Below are 21005 nucleotides of genomic sequence, written 5' to 3'. Positions count from 1 at the left end.
CAAAACTATGATTTGTTTGGATCTGGGTAGGTGCTATTGCAACTGATGTTGATTATGGAAAATATGCAGTAAAGTCCTTTAGGGGGAAAATGGAGACTTTTAACCTTTGCATTGCTTTCTCTGAAACAATTCCAAAAGTCTACTCCAATAAGAAATGCAAAATGCTGTTAAAGCAGTAAAGAGTTCCACTGCAAAGTCATTGTGCTTTATGCAACTCACATTCATCTCAGCCCCTTTGTGCTGGAAGTGGTTCATCATAACATAACTGACAGAACATGGATAGCCAGTGAAGCCTGGATTAACTCTGCTCTCATTGCAAAGCCTGAGTATTTTCCCTATTTTGGTGGAACCACTGGACTGGACTTGCAATATCAAGGACCATTTATACCAGAATTCATTTATGATATATGCTATAGCAAGGATCCAAATGATATCTTTACCATTGAATTACACCCTTATCTTGAACTAAAGCAACATACTTGTTTGGGCTCAAAAAAGTCAACCAGTTGTCATTCAGAGTAAAAACACTGTGAATGCTATTAATTTCCCTTGGATCATCTCACCTTTTAACTGTGTCCAGCCCAATTCCCATATTCCCGCAGAGTAAATATGACTGGTAAAGAAGACAGATTGTTTGACATGTCTGATCAGCTCTGCACTAGAGAGGAGAAGCTGGAAGATATAAAAATACCTATCTGGATACGTCTCAGCTAAGAATTGCAAACAATGTCAAACAAGCTGTGTATGCTATAGCTTTTCTTGGATAATCTCAGGCTGAGTAAAAAAGGACAGGGCCATTTATTTTTAATGACAACTGGGTGACTTTTTTGCGCCCAAACACAATATATTGTTTTATTTCAAGATATGGGCGTAATATCTCTCACTGTCTCTGTCTCTGTTTCTCGCTCTCTTCTTCTCTCTCTCTCTCTCTCTCTCTCTCTCTCTCTCTCTCTCTCTCTCTCTCTCTTCTTTTGCTTAAAATTTCTTACTGACCATTGGAGTCACTTCTCTTGGCATGCATCAACATTGAGTAATCTACATCCATATTGTCTCTGTAAAGTACTGATGTGTGTTCATACCGTATTCACACGAAGTGTTCTGATTTCTCCACATCCTCAAGAGCCATACTTTTTTGTCTTTCTGATAATAGCCCTGCTTACTGGTAAAGGTTGGTTTAAATTTCTAGCACTGTTACAGAAGCCTATCTTCAAAAAGAATGCTTTTAAAGTCATTGTCAAAAATCTTCTGGTTGGCGATGCACAGGTTTACATCTAGGGAATTTTTAAAAAATTATTTAAGAACAACAACAAAACGTATTGCTGATTCGGTTTTATTATAGGTCCATTGAGGTTTCCATACTTTCTTTCTTCCTTTACCTTCTTTTGATTAAATCTCAATAAATTGTGTGTGCTCGGGAATCTGTCAGTTTCCTCTATGTTACTGTATATTGGTCTATATAGTAGGTTCATAAGAACAGTTTATAACAAAGTTATTGCTGGCTTCTGTCTCCAGCCAGGCTCAACAAGTTCAAGGCCTGCTCAGGGCATGATATACAACAGTGTGAACCCACCAGCCACCCTGGCTCTCTTCAGACTGAGCAACCCTATATAAGGAAAGAAGACTCTTGAGAGGCAATCAATCAATCAATCAATCAATCAATCAATCAATAAATATTTGGATTATTTTGCTTTCCAAGTCACCCCTCTGCTTTACAGCAGGTTTCTTCTCTGCGTGTCTGGTTTATGTGCTCTCCATCCCTTTCTTCATCTTTCTTCATCTGCTGGTTATGTCTGAGATGTTTGAGATTTCCCTGCTGCCACTGTGTCCCTGCCTTTTAATTCTTGAACTGGCAGAGAAAACAATTACAATCAAGAGCTTGGCCCATATCAATTAAACAGTTTTATCTTTGGTCTCTTATTTGTTTTTGTTGTGATTTTTATTATGTCTTCCTTTACACTAATTTTTAGTTCGTTTGTTATTGCTTTCCTAGATTTTTGAGATTTGATGGCAGATTGTTTGTTCTCTATCTTTTTGCTTTTCTCAGTATAAACATAGGTAGATATAAATTTCCTTCTATATCCCATAATTTTAAATTTTCTTTGCATTCTTCCCCTTCTTAGTTTGCTGTAAATGCTAGGCAAGTGCCCTGTCACCAAGCTCTATCTAGAACCCTCAAGTTTTAAATTTGTATTGAAGACTTAAAAATCGAGAATTTCATTTGCTAGAATGTTTCAATTTTTGACTCTTTGTTTTCTTCCTATAGTAGATTTGTAAAGCAGCATCAACTTAATTTTTACTCTGGTAATTTTTACTGAAAAAGGATGAAGGTTTTTATTGGCTTCTAACATCTCTATCTTAAGATGCCTTCTTCTGGTATAAAGAAAAATAGTTTTAGGGATTTTTTCAGGGGTAGGGAGTTTGGTTTTGTTTTGGCTTGGTTTGGTTTTGGTTTGTGGTTGTTTGTTTTTGTTTTTGTTTTTGTTCTTTTTCATAGAATGATTTGTAGTAAGGGAAAATTGAATAATCTTTTGAAGCATTCTTAATCCTCCTCCCATTTCTTTACTATTTTCTCAGTACCAAGAAGGATGCGTGTTGAACGCCCCTCCTTCTTTATGAACCTTCAATTCCCACTGATGACATCATTCTCAGTGTTACTATGAGACTTACTCTTCTGTCCCTATAGTAAGTGCTGTGTTCTTGAATTTATTTTTAATTTTTACAAATTTTCATTAAAATATAATAAATCACCTTTTTACCTTCCTTTTCTTTTCTTTAGCAATTTACCCCACCACCTCCCCACTCTCAAAATGATAGCTTCTTATTGCCGTATACGTATTGATTCTGCTTTGGTGTGGGAAGAAACAATCCTTTGTTTCAGAATGGTTTGATCTGTTCCCCATGGACCTCTCTCTTATCATTTTCTAAATAATTATTTTCAGATTAAAGAAATGTCCTGCATATCTAGGTTTGAAAAAAGAATTCCTGAGACAGCTTTTCTTGAATTTAATGTTTGTTTCTCTGTTCTCAAATACTTGAAGTTTCTGACAAGCATGGGCTCTTTGTGATGTTGATGTCATGGAACATGTGTGGAATATTTCTGTTTTGTTTTGTTTTCTAAACTCACACTGTCTTTCCATAGGATATGTGGTGACTTCTCAAAGCAACAAGTGTAGTTACCCTAGGGCCTTACATTTTCCCCCTGTTTTCTTCTCATTTATTTCAGGAAAATGAAGAGGAGAGGAACTCATAGGTTCATAAGTTGAGGTAGGAAACCTAGTTATGTGTACATATGCATATGCATTTTTAAATGTTTGAAGACATCATTTGAAAGTTCTAAACTGGACTGTTAAATAAACAACAGTTAAGACTTACAACCTAAAGATTTTTTTTATTTTTTATTTTCTTATTAATCATTCCATTAGTTTACATCTCAAATGATATCCTGCTTCCCAGGTACTCCTCTGCCAGCCCCCCATCCCAGACCCACCCTCCACTCTCCCCTTTGTCTGTATGAGAGTACTCCCTCACCCATCCACACTCTCCTGCCCCACTGTTTCAGCATCCCTCTATGCCTTCCTGGGACCAAGAATCTCTTCACCCATTGCTGTTAGACAAGGCCATCCTCTGCTGCATATGTATCAGGAGTCATGGATCCCTCCAGGTACACTCCTAGGTTGGTGGTCTAGACTCTGGGACAACTGGGTGATCAGACCAGCCTGTGTTGTTCTTCCAAAGGGGTTGCAATTCCCCTCTGCTCCTCCAGTCCTTCTGCCAGCTCCTCCCACCAGGTTCCCTAAGCTCCACCTGCTGATGGTTGGCGCCAAACATCCACATCTGCATTGGTCAGTTGTTGGCCTGAATTCCTCTTGATCATGGCAACAGTGCTAGCTTTGGTGTCTGCAGACATGATGGGTACCCAGGTGGGGCAGTCCCTGGTTGGCTCTTCCTTCAGTCTCTGTTCTATTTTTTTGTCCCTGTTCTTTTGGACAGGAACATTTCTGGGCTAAAAACTTTGAGACAGGTGGGTGTCCTCATCCCTCAACAGGGGGCTGTGCCTATCTGCTGGAGGAGGTCTCTGTAGAGATTATCTCCCCCTTCTCTAAGCATTTTGGCTAAAGTCATCTCCATTGGGTCCCGGGAGCCTCACACTTCCCTGGTGTGTGGGATCCTTCAGTGGCTATCCCCTGTTCTTCATTCCCCCCTGCTACATATTTTTGTTCCATTTCCTGACCTTTTGCACCTCTCTTTTATCTCCTCCAGATCCTGATGCTGCCACCCTTATTTCCTGCACCTCCTTTCTCCCTCCCTGTCCCCCTTTCCCTCCACCTCCCACAATCATTCTGTGTCCCCCTCAATGCAGGACTGAAGCATCCACACCCTGGTTTTCCTTCCTTTTATACTCCATATGTTCTGTGGGTTGAATTATGGGCATTGTGGGCTCTAAAGTTTTATTTTTAAAATTTTCCTAGGAGTTAATTGAAATCCAGATTTTAAATAGATATAGAGCGTTTTTATGTAAAGTGCTTACTCTAAACATGACTACTGCCATTTTAATTATTACTACTAATTTACCATTATTCCAACATTCCTTTCTGCAGCCCCTTTACAGTCTGGACATCTAAACCATGATAGACAAGTAATTTCCACATGCTAATGAGAACTCTACCACTGAGCTGCCTTTGATATACAAATCTGTAGCTCTGAAGTCTTCACAGTGGAAGTGGTAGGTGAGTGAATGACTGCCTCCTGATACACAATGTGCAAACAATACCTAGAGGAGTGCTAGAAAACAGCAAGTCATGCTGCTGAAAAGCTACAGTCCAGGTCTGAAGGTTAAAGCAGAAGGAGCACAAATGCAGCCTGTATTACAGTGAGTGAGAAAGATGGTGTGGGAGACAGAAAGAGAAGGAAAATGAAAAACGGATGTTGAAAACAGCCAATCAAAACCCACCATCAGTAGCTAGAAATTAAGAACACTATCATGGACCAAACAACTAAATTATTACTGTTGATATTATTATATCATTGTTGTTGTTGTTGTTGTTGTTGTTGTTGTTGTTAAATATTAACTCAATGAAAATAAAACTACAAAATAATTACATTAACATATAGCATTAAGTAACTTATGAAGTCACAGTAAAATGATAGACTATAGTAAGAAATTTAATCCACCTGGTAAATCTCAGATTGAAAGAATTAAACAAAAGATGTAAACAATGAAAGTGTACAGGTATAGCCAGGGACATGTTTTCTCTCAGGACTTTTTTTTGGCATAGGAGGATAGAACAGAAAAAAGTGTTGTACCACTACATTATTATGCCTACTTGCACTAAAGTTTGAAATCCCCCAATCTTCCAAGGCTTTTAGGAAAACCATCTAAGTCTAAAAAGGAACTGAAGTTTTTTTGAGTGTGCCAGGTATCAACAAGATATTTTTCATCAATTAGTTATGTTAATCTTTCTATGAATAAGCACACCTAGGTTCATACAGACTTACAAAAGTGGATCAAGGACCTCCACATAAAACCAGATACACTGAATCTAGTAGAAGACAAAGGGGAATATTTTCTGAACAGAACACTAGTGGCTTATGCTCTAAGACCAAGAATAGACAAATGGGGCCTCATAAAATTGCAAAGCTTCTGTAAGGCAAAGGACACTGTCATTAGGACAAAACAACAACCAACAGATTGAGAGAACTTTACCAATCCTATATCCAATAGAGGGCTTATATCCAATATACACAAAAAAACTCAAGAATTATACTCCAGAGAAGCAAATAACCCTATTAAAAATGGGGAATATAGCTAAACAGAGAATTCTCAACTGAGGAAATGTGAATGGCCAAGAATGGCCTAAAGAAATGTTCAGCATCCTTAGTCATCAGGGAAATGCAAATCAAAACAACCCTGAGACTCCATCTCACACCAGTGAGAATGGCTAAGATCAAAATGTCAGGGGACAACAGATGCTGGCAAGGATGTGGAGAAAGAGGAACACTCCTCCATTGTTGGTGGGATTGCAGACTGGTACTACTCTCTAGAAAGGAGTCTGAAGTTTCCTCAGAAAATTGGACATTATATTACCTGAGAACCCAGCTATACCACTCCTAGGCATACACCCAAACGATGCTCCAACATACAACAAGGACACATGTTCCACTATATTCACTATATATAATCCAGCAGCCTTATTTATAATAGCCAGAAATTAGAAACAACCCAGATGTCCCTCAACAGAGGAATTGATACAGAAAATGTGGTACATTTATGCAATAAAGTACTACTCAACTATTAAAAACAAGGATCTCATGAAATTTGCAGGATCTAGAAAATATTCTGAGTTAGGTAACTCAGTCACAAAAGGACACACATGGTATGTACTCAGTGTTAAGTGGATATTAGGCAAAGGGCTTGGAATACCCACAATACAATCCACAGACCACATGAAGTTCAAGAAGAAGGAAGACCAAAGAATGGATGCTTCAGTCCTACTTAGAAGGGGGAACAAAATAATCAAGGGAAATAAAGGGTGGGAGGACTTTGGAGGAACAGAGGAGGAAGAGGAGGAAAAGGGGGGCAGAATCAGGTATGAGAGGAAATGGAGGAAATGAATAGAGGATCAGGAAATTGAACGAAGGTGTGTAGCAATGGGGGATGGGGAACTGGGAGTAACCACCAGAAAGTTCCAGATGCCAGGAAAGCAAGAGCCTCCCAGGACATCCTGGGGATGACATTAGCTGAAATATCCCACATAGAGGAAGGAGAACCTGTCAAGACCATATCCAGAGGTTAGGCATGGCTCCCAGGTTGAGATGGAGCCACCCAACCATCTCCAAAATTTTAACCTGGGATTGCTCCTGTCTAAAGGAAATATGGGGGAAAAGAGCTGAGCAAGGACTGAAGGAAAGGCCATCCAGAGACTGCCCTACCTAGGGATCCATCCCACATGCAGACACCAAACCCAGACACTATTGCTGATACCAAGGAGTGCTTGCTGAGAGGTGCCTGATACAGCTGTCTCCTGAGAGACTCTGCCAGATGCTGACCAATACAGATGCAGATGCTCAAAGCCAACCATCAGACTGATCACAGGGACCCCAATGGAGGAGTTAGGGGAAGAACCTAAGGAGCTTATCTAGCATCAATTGGAGAGGAGACCCTTGGTCCTGTGAAGGTTTGATACCCCAATGTAGAGGAATGCAAGGGCAGTGAAGCAAGCAGGAGTGGTGGTGGGGCACTCTCATAGAAGCAGGATAAAAGGGGATAAGATAGGCAGTTTGCAGTGGCGAAACTGGGAAAGGGGATAACAGAAATATAAATAAATAAAATTTAAAAATAATAAAGTATACACACAGAATCACACACACACACACACACACACACACACACACACACACACACACACACACAACCTACATGTCAGCCTTTCTTGGACCATCCTGAAGTAGTGCTTACTATATTAAGCATTGTATGTTACTGAGATGCCCAAACCCTCTGCTACAGCCCCTTTTTCTGTTTCATCTGCTCTGTCCAATCTTCAAGAGTTCTCTTTGTTCTCATGGGGAGCCATCATGTTCTCAGACCACAATCAAGTAGCCCTTAACTACAGATATCACCAAGGTGTAAACTAATTAAATCAGGGTTGGGGATAGCTCAGTGGAAGAGTGCTTGCCAAGCAGGATTGAAACCCAAGTTTGAGCCCAGCTCCCAAACACACACAAAAACAATGAATAAATAAAATGAAAAGAAGCATAACTTTTGCCTCTGGCCAGGGAAGCAGGTAGATTAATTGTGAATCATCACCTCTCCCTTCTCTTCTCCAACTCTAATTCCCATACTCTCACTTTAAGTTTTGTTAGCAGACTACTTTTTATGGCCTCCCCTAACTAGTCCTCCCGATTCCTAGAAGACTAAGCAGATTCTGGTGGATCATCTTGTTTTCTTCCCTCCCATGGACCCCTCTTTGCCTCCCACTCCATCCCCATCTCTAAATGCCAGCAATAAATATGCAAAATCATATTTTACCAAAAATGCTCAGTGGCCACACTTAGCAGAATCCAGCAAGAATATCTTACCAGGCAACACATAGCCACCACGCTCTCTGAAGAACCAGAGAGCAACAAAAGCCAAGGAACAAAACACCCACACACCCACCCAACAAAGACAAGGCCAGGCATCATCAGTGTGTGAAATTTCAAACCAAAACTAATCAGAAGAGAAAGGGGAAAAAAAGCATTGTAATTCTATTACAGTCTCTCTCTCTCTCTCTCTCTCTCTCTCTCTCTCTCTCTCTCTCTCTCTCTCTCTCTCTGTGTGTGTGTGTGTGTGTGTGTGTGTGTGTGTGTGTGTGTGAATTTTACATCATGTACCCCAATCCCATTCATCTCCCTGTTCATCATGTCCTCTGTCCTCCATTCTTGCAACTTCCGCCTCAGAACAAACAAAACCCATCTCACCATGGAAGCATCAATGTCTCACGGTTTGTCACACATTATACCCTTTCAACCAAACAACTTTCTTGCAAATGTTCATTGCAATGAGTCATGGTTCTAGTTTGAGGCCTTTGGCTTCTGCTCCATAATCACTACTAGATCTTCAATGTGAGTCCTCTCAGATATCCTGTTGTTGCTTTGGATCTGCAGAACTGGCCCATTTATGCGTTCCAGCAGCTCACAGATAGGGTAAATGTTGCAGTGTGTCAACTCAAAGTCCTAGAAGAGGGATAATCTCTTGTGCACTGTGTAACATCACCTGTCAATAAAAACCTCATGACCAATAAGAGGCAGGATTAGAAAGTAGGACATCTGGCAGAGAAAGAGGATCTCTGAAAAAAATTCCCCATTGTAAGTTGGAAGAAGTCAGATGTATGAAAATGAGGAGAGGTAGCCAGCCACGTGGCAGACATAGAATAGTATAAATTGGCTAATTAAGTTAATTGAGCTAGTTGGAGGGAAAAATCTTGCTTAAGACCTAGGCATTTATTAATATATAAGCTTCTGTATAATTATTAAGGAACCTACGGAATATAGAAAAGACCAGTTACACCCTGGATGTGGGCCTAGATGGTAGCTGAGTTGCTCAGCTCACTGGCTCACCAACACCCACACCGCACACCAGGATCAGCTCTCCAGCTGTACTTGGCTCACCCAAGTACCAAAGGGTGGAGCCGCTATTCTGTTCTCATACCCTCTGGGCCAGCCCACCTGCACCCCTGCCACCAAGGTAAGTTCTACGGTGGTGCTCTATGAGGTGCAGGGTCTGCTCTTCAAAGAGCTCCAGCTGGCAAGGAGTGGGACCATCTCTCCAGTTCTCATGACCTAGAGGCTATATCTCCCACCGGCCTCAAGACACAAGTTCATAGCATTAAGTTCCTACATTAAAGCAAACAAACAAAAGTTTTTAAAAATGTTGGAGGGATCTTTCTGTACTAGCACCTTAACAGCACACCGAAATCTCTGGAACAAAAAGAATTGTTCACATCCAAGAGGAGTAGATGGCAAGAAATAATCAAACTCAGGGCTGAAATCAATAAAATAGATACAAAGAAAGCAACACAAGAATTAATGAACCAAAGTGTGGATTCTTTAAGAAAATCAACAAGATAGACAAATCCTTATCCAAACTAAAATACAGAGACTATCTAAATTAACAAAACAGGAAATGAAAGGGAGATAAGTTAACAAACTCTAAGAAAATCTAAAGAATCATTAAAACATTTTAAAAACCTATACTCTACCAAATTGGAAAATCTAAGATATAGACAATTTTCTTGATACACACCACTTACCAAAGTTAAATCAAGATCAGGTAAACAGATCTACAACCTCTAGTAATATAGAATCAGTAAGTAAAAGTCTCCCAACTCCAAAATAAAAACCCAGTGGCCAGATGGTTTTAGTGCAGAATTCTACCAGAAGTTCAAAGAAAAGTTAATGACAATTCGACTCAAATTATTTTAGAAAGAAATGGAGGGAGGGAGGGAGGAAGGTAGAGAGAGAGAGAGACAGAGAGAGAGAAAAAGAGAGAGAGCACTGAACACTGCTCAATTCATTTTATTTGGTCACAGTTACTCTGATACCCACATAAAGACCCAACAAGAACTAAGCAGTGGTAGCACTCACCTTTAATCCTAATACTCAGGAAGCAAAGGAAGAGTCAGGTTAATCCTTGAGTTCAGGCCAGCCTGGTCTACAGACAATTTTCAGGACAGCCAGGGCTACATAGAGAAATCCTGTCTCAAAAAAAAAAAAAAAAAAAAAAAAAAAAAAAAACAAAAAACAAAAAAAAAAAACCCCAAAAGCCAAATCAAACAAAAGACCCAATATTGGAAGAAAATCATAAACCAGTTTCAAAGTATGAACATAGATACAAAATTGTCAATTAAAATAGTTGCAAACTGAATACAAGAACATGTCAAAAAAGCGTCCACCCTGACCAAGTAGGCTTTATCCCAGAGACACAAGATTGGTTCAACATAAGTAAATCAATAAATGTAACCTACCATATAAATAAATTGAAAGACAAATACCATATAACCACTCATTCATTCAATGGAGAAAGAGCCTTTGACAAAAATCCAACACCCCTTCATAATAAAAGTCCTAAAGAAATTAAAGAGACAAAGGACATACCTCAGCATAAAAAAAGGCAGTTTACAATAAGCCTGCAGCCAACATCAAAGTAAAAGGAGAGAAACTCAAGTATTTCCTCTAAAATCAGGAAAAAGACAAAATGTCCACTCTCTCCACACCTATTCAATATAGTACTATAAGTCTTAGCTAGAGCAAAAGCATAACTGAAGGATATCAAGAGATGCAAATCAGAAAGGAAGAATTCAAAATATTGTTGTTTGCAGATGGTAGGATGATACACAAAAACATTCTAAAAATTTTCACTGTGGAACTCCTATAGCAAATAAATACTTTATTAGTAGCTGGATACAAAATTAATTCACAAAAATTAGTAGTTTTCCTATATACAGATGACAAACTGAGAAAGAAATCGGGGAGGCAATATATTTTGCAATTGCCTCAAAAAATATAAGGTATCTTGGGGGTACCTTTAGTGAAGCAAATGAAGAAATTATATAACTCAAACTTTAAGTCACTGAAGAAAGAAATTGAAGAAGAGATCAGAAGATGGAACGGTCTCCCAAGCTCATAAAGTAGTAGGATTAATATAGTAAAAATGGCTATCCTTCCAAAAGCAATCAACACATTCAATATAATCCCCATCAAAATTGCAACAGAATTCTTCACCGACCTTGAAAGGACAATTTTCAGCTTTATACCGATATGCATAACAACAACAACAACAACAACAACAACAACAACAACAACAACAGGATAGCTAAACCAATCCTGAATAATAAAAGTTGTTGGAAGTATCACCATCACTGACCTCAAATTGTCCCACAGACCTATGGTAATAAAAACAGCATTACTGGTACAAAAACTGACGTGTTATTCAAGGGAATCGAATTGAAGACCCAGACATAAACCCACTCAAAGGACACCTGATTTGTGTGTGTGTGTGGGTTTTTTTTAAGCCAGAAATACACATTAGAAAAAAAGAAAGCATCATCAAAACTGGTGCTAGTCAAACTTGATGGCTGCACATAGAAGAGTTCAAATATATCCATACTTAACGCCCTGCACAAACTCAGCTTCACGTTTACGAGAAACCTCAACTAAAACTAAATATACTGAATCTAGTAGAAGAGAAAGTAGGGAATAGCCTTGAACTCATCGGCAGAACAATAAAGACTTTCTGAACAGAACCATTAGCATAGGCACTAAGATCACCAATTAATAAATGGGACCTCATGAAACTGAAAATTTCTGCAAGGCAAAGAACACCAACATTCATCAAAGCAGAAATCTACAAAATGGGAAAATATTTTTACAAGCTACTGTTAAAGAGATCATATCCAAAATATATAATGAATTGGGAATCTTGATGTCGGGAAAACAAATAACTCAATGTAAAAATGTGGTACAGATTTTAAAAGAATTCTCAAAATACAAAGCTCAAATGGCTGGGAAACACTTAAGGCAATGTTCAACATCCTTAGTCATTAAGGAACTACAAATCAAAGACTAGCTAAGATCAATAAAAGAAATGACAACTTATTCTGGCAAGATGTAAAGAGAGCACTCTTCCATTGATGGTGGGAGTGTAAACTTATGCAGCCACTATGGAAATCAGTGTGTCCATTCCTCAGAATGGAAACCAATCTACCTCACGATCCAGGTATAATATTTTTGGACATACACTCAAAGGACACTCCATCCTACTACAGAGACACTTTCTCGGTTGTGTTCATTGCTGCTCTATCATTAACAGCCAGAAACTGGAAACAGTCTAGATATGCATTGTCATACGAATGACTCAGGAAAATGTCGTACATTTACACAAAAGAATATCACACAGCTGTTAAAAATAAAATTATGAAATCCACAGGTAAATGGATGGAGTTAGGAAAATCATTCGGGGTCAGGTAACCCAGATACAGTAAGACAAATATGGTAATCTATTTGCTTACTTGTAAATGTTGGTTTTTAATCCTTTACTGTGCATTGCTAAAAATTCCTACAATCACAGTAGTTAGGCACTAACAGGGAAAGAAAGATCTCCCAAGGAAGAAAAAATAAAGTACATAATTATGTGAGGACAGGGAGCAGGGTGGAGGTGGAATGGGGGAATTAAATGAGGGGGAGGTAAAAGGGAGGTAAAGGAATGCAGAAGAGACAGCTAACAAGAAGAGCCATTTGAGAGTTCTCTAAAGGAATTTACTGCGGCAGCAGAATCTTCAAACAAATACATATATGTACGGAACCTAAATGGAATCAGGATAGTAACAGGGGAAATAAAATCCCAACTAGACATTTTTTGCTAGCAAGTGAAGCATCCAGTGCCAGAAATGGGTTACATCAAATTGAATTATTAGCTGAAGGGAAACCTTCAGATAAACTAGGCAATTGCCAAGGCTGTTGCTTGTCCTTTCCAGCTGATGGTAAGGCCCTATTGCAGAAGAAACACCTACGTAATCTCAGTTAAGTATGGAAACATCATGCTGGAGCCTGACTAGAGCCTCCACCCCTACTGGTACTTAAAGGTATTCTGCATGCTACCCGAGGAGAAAGGTAAAAACCACCCAAGTTATAACCACTTCTATCTACAGTGGAAACCTGCCTGCATGGTATGCTGATGCAGTAGTCACACTGTGCGAGTAACCAGCCATTCTCTGAGGAAATCTAAGGCCCACTCCATGAGATGGAGCCCATGCCTGACACTGTTCTTGGTCAAGAACCTGAAACTAGATAAGCCCAAGACCTAAGTGGACACATGTCCCCATCCCAATCCCAGAAGCTATCTTAACTCAATAACCACTTAAAAAAAAAAAGATTTAGTTTTCTCTAAGGGAGTTTCACTGGGAAAGCAAACTACTCTTATGGGTAGACTGCATGCCCAACAGTAGATGCCAACAGAGCGTAAACTCAACCACAACTTACAGATTCATTGTTTAATGATGTCCTGTCAGGGCTTTTTTAAAAACTTATTTTTATTATAAACTCACACACACACACACACACACACACACACACACACACACACACACACACACAACCTACATAGTCTACATAATATGTCTTCCAGTTTAGTATTTTTATAGGATTCCTGAGTGTGAGAATGAGTGGATCTCTGCGTCTACATCTGCTTATTGCACTTTTTCTTGGACTCTTTTCCTTGTGTGTTCTGTTTTGTTCTATTCCAACGTGTTCGTTTTTAGTCTGTCTCATTTTATTCTGTTTTGTTTTATTAATTCCTTGGAAAGCTGTTTGCTTTCTAACAAGAGAGAAAGGAGATAGATAGACATGGATTTGAAGGGAGGTGGGAAGAAACTGGGGAGGAGTAGAGGGGGAGGAAACTATAATCAGAATACATTAAATGACAAAAATTTTTTCAGCTTTTTCTTGGTTCTTTGTGAATTTCACATCATGTACCCACTCGTCTCCTCCTCTCATACCCACTCTCTCTTCTCATGTGGAAGCGGCAGTGTCACAGTGTGTCACACAGTATACCTTTTTGTACACATGTCTTTGCTTGCAAGTGTTACTGCAGTGACTCGTTAGTCTGGTATGAGGTTTCTGGCTTCTGCTACTCTTTATGGAACCTCACTGGGACTCCTCTTGGATATGCTGTTGTTGCCCTGTGTTGTGGAGATCCTATGGTTTTTGGATCTTTAGGACTGGCCCCTTCATCCACTCTAGCAGTTCATCAATGGGGTAGATATTGGGGTGGGTCCATTCAAAGCCTTGGATCTGGTAACTGAGGTATCAAAGGAATCTGAGCTGGTCAGCCCACCAGCCCTCCAGCTCTCCTGCTCTCTCACACTCGTGGCCAGCTCACCCATACCCACTGCCACAACCGGGGTCATCTCTACCTTGTTGCCCAGGCAAGTGTTACAGCCCATGAAGGATAGACACAGTTCTCCCATTCTCATGACTCTTGGATAAGCTCTCCTTCCTTTCATAGATAGTGAAGGACAAGGGAAGTGAGGAGGGCTTCTCTCTCTTGACTTCACTGCTACCTAGAAGACAAGAGGCAGGACTCCTCTGTGGCACTCATGCCCTCGGGCCTGCTCACCTACAACTCCCACATCCAGGGACAGCTCTGCTTTACTGCCCAGGCAAGGTGTTGGGCCCACTCTCCTGAGTGCTGAAGCAGCTGAGGCACAAAGCAAGCTCTCCTATGTACAGCAGCTGGGGTGGGTGAGGAGTGTCAGTTCTCCTGTTCTCATGCCCCTACGGCCAACTATACTATGTCCAGGTGAGGGGTTGGAGCAGTTCTGCACAGCCCCAGATATCAACAAGTCCTGGGACAGCAACCCAGACCAGGGAGTTCCACCTGACCTTTGGAGGCAAGAGACTCCTGCTACGGCAGGGCCATGGACCCAAATGTTGCGGCAGAGGCCAGGACCCCACCATGATCCCAGGTGGCATCACCAGCTACTCACGTCGGCTGTTCCTTGCTACCGTCAGGTTTCCAGTTCTGTCTTTCTTCATTATGCACACATCCTTCTGTTTCTCTTTCTCTTCCATTTCTCCATCACTTACTTGGTTCTCTTAGTGGTGCATGAAGAATCTTGACTGGGTTGTCTCAGGTATGGTCTCAGGAGTGCTATGCCCCACTGATGCACTCTGGCCACCCCCCAGGCCTGTGCTATGCCTGACTGGTGGTCATTTCAGGCTTACTTTCTTTCAGGGAATGTTAGGCTACTAATCATTCAGAGGTTCACAATTTAGAACACTGAGCATAGACCTAGCCTCTCTCTTTTCTGCCACCTACTGGCATATATGTGAACAGCAGCCACGCCTCCAATGCTTCTAGGGGCAGTTTTTAAAAAAATGAAAATAATTAACAGTTAACAACAAAAACTGAAATCCAGTCCCTGAGTTATATTAGCTGTATGGACTCAGCAGGCTCATGTAGCCAGGGGTTACTGTATAGAGCAATTCAGATCTGTGAACCTTCTATCATTCCAAAAAGGTCAGAGCTGCTTAACCTGAAATATGTAATATATTCCGTGACTTTGAACCTACTCCCTGCATGGTGAACTACTGCACTATAGATCTTGACATTTTTTCTTTTGAATCTGCAAGCAAATTTGAGCATGGGTGCTCATGTTTTACATGGAAAAGAGAATAAAGTGTCACTGCCAAATGTTTTGGAATCCTTTTTCTAATTAAAATAATAGAAAACAGTTGAAACTTGGCAATTTTCTATTTTTATATTTCAATACAGTATCACCACGCTTACTTTTTCTTAACTTCTCTCTAGAAATAGTGTTATATTTGTATTTTGGAGTTGCTTCAAATATAGTTGGTTCCACCCAAGTCAGGGAGATTAAGTCTCCAGAGACAGGAGGAAATGCCAAAGATCTGAGTTAGGTGATCAAGACTTTGGGGCTCAAGAGCAATGCTAGAAAAGCATTTCTCATTTGTTACGTAAGCAGACAATACATTGAGTGACTTTAGAGTTAGCTTAAGAAAATGAGAGTATAGGAAAGGAATATACTTGGTGTTATTGTTATCATTGGTCACGTGAAAGGACCCAGAATATTTCTCCTAGGTCTTTCCCTTTCCCACACAGCTAAAGTGAACACACCAGGCATTCTCTTCATGTCCTTGTTTCAAATGCATTCCCTTATCATTGTTTCCACAGTTCTTTCTAGAAGGAAACTTTGTGGGAAAAACTTTCTGTATTCTGCCCCATCAGAGGGAGTCCATGGTTTTCTTACACAGGCTACCACTGTAGTTGAATGCAAACTTTATAAGCATTTACTAATACATCAGCAGTATATATTTATTAATTATGGAAGATTGCATAGGCTCATATTTTAGTTTGATTGTTTTTCTGTTTGTTTTTGAGACATAAGCTCATATGATAGAGATAGAGTTAGAGATAGATATAAGGTCCAGGCTAATTTCAAATTTACAGTCATCCTCTTTAGCCTTCCACATTCTAGGACTGCAGGTATATGTCACCAAACATGACCCAGAGAAGACATCCTACCCCTCTTTGAAATAAGAACACACCCTCCAATTTAGACATAAACAAATTATGATTGCTACACTTTCAATTTTTAAAACACACCTCTAGGCATATAATATAAAAATATGGACGTCTGGGAAGATGGCTTTGTGGATAAAAAGTACTTTTCCTGAAAATGTGAGACCTGAGGACCTAATATTCTATGCCCACATAAAAAGTCAAATGTGGCTATATATTCCTGTGACCCCAACATTGGAGGGAAGGCAGAGACATGTAGATGTAGATGCTGAGAGCTTCCTGGACAGCCAAACTGGCCAAACAATGAGTCTCAGGTCCAGTGGGAAACCCTGACATCAAGACAACAAGGTGGACAGCATTAAAAGAAAACACATAAGGTCTTGCTCTGGCTTCTGCATGCACATATACAAGTGCACACTCACATGAATGCCCCATGCACAATACAGCTCATGCATGCACATACAGTAAATGAATAAATTAATTAAGATAAATTCAAAATGTAAATGGATACCTGTATTTACTACTGTAAATTCATTTAACTAGAAAATATCCACGTGCTACACCTCTCTACTTTCCCTACATTTTCCCAATTTTTCCTAAGGTCTTTTGCTCTTTTTCTTCATTTCTATTAGCCATTTGTGGCACGTGTTTGACTTTAATAAAATGACAGGAATAAACCATTGTTTAAATATCTCTACTCCACTGAAAATAGTGTCTTTCACGTTTTTAAGATGATTTTATGGGACATACATAGGTTTCCGCAGAGGAAAAGATTTGTCAAATGCTCTCATCTTCAGGGTGTCATGGGCAAGGAGCCTAGTTTGGTAAAAGTTCTTTCTAGACTCTCCTGAGGAGTGCTTCTATGTATTCCCTTATCCAAGATTCACTGGGCACATCTACTTCAGGAAGTCTCACGGAACTCCAAATCAGAACTTTCTTAGATTCACAGGGTTGAAGACACTTTAGGACTTTGTCTCATCCACTGAATTTTTTATTGCTAGCTTCACTGTTTTGTGTGTGTAGAAGCATGTCCTCTGGGCACCAGTAAGCAGATTTGTCACAGGGAATCATATGTCTGCCATGTGCAAATGGATGAGTCAGAAAATCCATTTGGAGGTGGACATATTTTGGTGATATGAAGTCAAGATTAAACACATGTTGGCCAATACGTCATTGGAAGTCCTTTTGATAAATTGTGTGTAAATAGTGTATGAAAAATCATGAAAACTCATCAAATTATTGAATGTTCTGTGAGAGTTCATAAGCTACAGTATGAACTCTCATTTCCAAAGCAGCTAAAGTTGAGAAAGACCTACACGCATGAAAGTAAAAATGATGATAACTGGTGACATTTGTGAAATATCAAATATGAATAAACTCATATAAATAGTCTTTATAAATACTAACTATAGCTGGGGAAAACTTACCTGAATATCTTAATGATCTAAATACGGAAAGCGCACACACACGGTGCAGCTGCTGCTGGTGAACTTCTATGACAGCCTGTGCAGTTGCAGGCTTGGGTTGTGGGTTTTATTGGCATAGATTTATTTTTATTTCTACTTTCTGCTGGGGATACAAAGAGGACAGTTGCACTTGTGTTTTGACAAATGGCCCTCAAGAGCAATTGATTCTTTTAAAATATTGTGGGAAAAACGAGTACTGTAACCAAAGCAACTCCCTAGTGTCAGGTCTGTATAGAATTCCAGCAACAGAAGTCAGTACAGCATGGAGACTCCAGTCTTTCCCTGAACCCTTGAATAAATGACTATTAACATAAATTCATTTCATTAACTAACATAAACTCAGCCCAAGTAGTGTTTTCATGTTCACCAATTCTTTCTTTTAGACTCTAAAGCATCCAGACTGACTCCCCTTCTTAGCCTCAGAGAAGATGGTTGCTAGATTTGTTTCCCTTCTTACCTTATCCTCTCTACCCACTCAGATCTGCATATAGAGTTGGAAATATCTAAATGCTATATTATTTTTTACTATAATATTTTTACTATGAGGAGATATTGAATGAAATATTGAAAAGACAGGGATTTAAATAACATTGTACAAATCAAAATCTTGTTGACTGTTTTTACCTCAGTAGTTATTCATCTCATTGAAGATTGTTTTAAGCTTTATGGAGAAGAAAGAGAAGCATGGTAGTGTAAAAGACCAACTCATAAAAGGTTGAAATGGAAAAGAAAGGCTACATTACTAAAATTAAATGTAATTCTCAATCTTTAGAGATATCTGTACTTTGTCAGTGCAATGTAAGTCAAATGGAATGTGATCCATGTAATAAAGTTCCTCACTTATGAGGAGGCCATGGGGTTCACCCTCATCATCCTTTCCATATTTGTGCACTTGTGGTCTTGGCAATAACTGTTGTGTACGTGATCCACAGACACACTCCACTGGTGAAAGCCACTGACTGGGAGCTAAGCTTCCTCAAATGTCTTTGGTTATCATGGTGCTCTCATCCATGCTATTCATAGGCAAGACATGCAATTGGACCTGCATGGCCCGCCAGGTCACTTTGGCACTGGGATTTTGCCTTTGTCTGGCTTCCATTCTTGGAAAGACTATTTCACTCTTTTTTGCCTACAGGATTTCCAAATCCAAAACCTGGCTTATATCCATGCATCCCATTTATCAATAACTCATTGTGCTGATCTGTGTTGTAGGGGAGATTGGTGTATGCACAGCTTACTTGATACTGAAGCCTCCGAGGATGGTCAAGAACATTGAACCTCAGAATGTAAAGATCGTCTTTGAATGCAATGGAGGTTCTATAGAGTTTCTGGGATTGATATCCTTCTGGCTCTGCTGTGTTTTCTTACACCTCTGTAGCTTGCTAGCTGCCAGATAACTATTATGAAGGAAAATGTATAACTTTTGGGATGCTGGTCTTTTTCTTTGTCTGGATCTCTTTTGTCTCTGCTTACTTGAGCACCAAAGGTAAATTCAAAGTGACTGTGGAAATATTTGCTATTTAGGCATCCAACTATGGCTTGTTAGGCTATTTCAACCTAAGTGCTTCATTATCTTGCTTAGGTCAAAGAGGAACATGGATGAAACTGTTGGTGGAAGAGTCCCCACTGTTGACAGGAGCACCCAGCTGACCTCAGCTTAGTATCACATCATCTTGGACTTTGTCTCTTATACCTATGGCAACCAGAGCAGAACAATACAAGTGCTAGCCTAGTCTATGGAATGGTAATGGAACTGAAGGCACTCTTAAGGAGGCAGAGGAAGAAGAGGATCTGAAGACTTCAACGGAAACTCTCCTCATTCAGCTCAGAGATGCAATGGGAAGGGGAAGGTTAAACTTGAAAAGGGGATTTCATGGTGCAGATTCCATCAAGTGACCATTCATGATGGAGTGGGACTTTCTAGTGATACAGCTGTTTGGGATTCACCCACACCCCTGTGAGTTAATCCCTTACCTATATTCCATAAGGAAGTTCAATAAACCCCTTGGCCTCACCAAATTGGACCTTGGTGAATTCATACTGTGGTCTGCTATGGAGTACTGAATGTTTACTTGCATTTCCCTGGGAAAAGCTAACAAAACACATCCCTTTCGTCTTCTACGTTCAGACCCGACTTTACAACAGCTTCTTAGCTGCAGATGCGTCACCATCCTGTGGCACATGCTTTCACTTTGCCAACTCACGTCAGTTTTCTCTGTTTAAGCTTCCTTCTCATTAAATAATCTGGTATTCGCTGTGGAATCCTGATTCATGCAGTGAGCCAAGTCACTTACACTTTGTGATATCCCTACCTTTGATATACTATGTAGTGCATTTCTGCTGATTAAATAGATTTTTAGTAGCAAAGAATAGTAATTAATTTAATTACCAACCAAAAACTAACCCCAAACCCCTGAAGGCAGAATAGGTAGAGAAATTGAGATCTACTCACTTTACTCTCCTCCTGAATGAGGAGAGATGCTGTAAAGCAATCCTTAGGACAGAGCTGCTTTGTGGATAACGAGACAGAAAGAGTGGAAGTGATATGAAGTTGGGAAGGCTAATCATGTAAGCAGGAGAGAGAAATGGCTTGGGCCAGGACCAGAGCTCTCAACAGCATGGCAGGTTGAGCATGACCACATCAGAATTGCTGATGTACTTTGACAGTTGGCATCTGCACGTTTAAAGCCTATGTTCAAAAGATATCTGATGTGTAAGCATTGATCAACACTTCCAAAAATGATCTCATTGTAAACTGGCTTTTACAGCTCTCGGAAATGCTATCTAAAAAGGACATGATTTAAGCTGATAATCTGTATACGTGGAAAATAAATCTCAAAGTTGTTTCACTAATAGTTGAAAAACAAATGAAAAGGAAAATCCAAATCTTTAAGCTAGATGTGGTAGTGAAGCCTGATAATCCTAACTCTCTTGAAGCTGAGAGAGGTTGGAGAATTCTAGAT

At 39.8% G+C, this 21005-nt stretch overlaps 1 non-coding gene and 1 pseudogene across 1 annotated transcript; one reads left to right on the top strand and one right to left on the bottom strand.

The window, feature by feature from the left end:
• The first annotated feature begins 17 nt into the window (after positions 1 to 17).
• Positions 18 to 19703, top strand: LOC116895853 (annotated as a pseudogene).
• LOC116897547 lies at positions 15271 to 15401 on the bottom strand. Its single transcript, XR_004387561.1, has one exon. It is a non-coding gene; the product is annotated as a small nucleolar RNA SNORA17 (small nucleolar RNA).
• Positions 19704 to 21005: the final 1302 nt, after the last annotated feature.

Source organism: Rattus rattus, chromosome 3, assembly GCF_011064425.1.
Source record: "Rattus rattus isolate New Zealand chromosome 3, Rrattus_CSIRO_v1, whole genome shotgun sequence".
NCBI lineage: Eukaryota > Metazoa > Chordata > Mammalia > Rodentia > Muridae > Rattus > Rattus rattus.
This window is presented reverse-complemented; position numbering and strand designations above follow the sequence as displayed.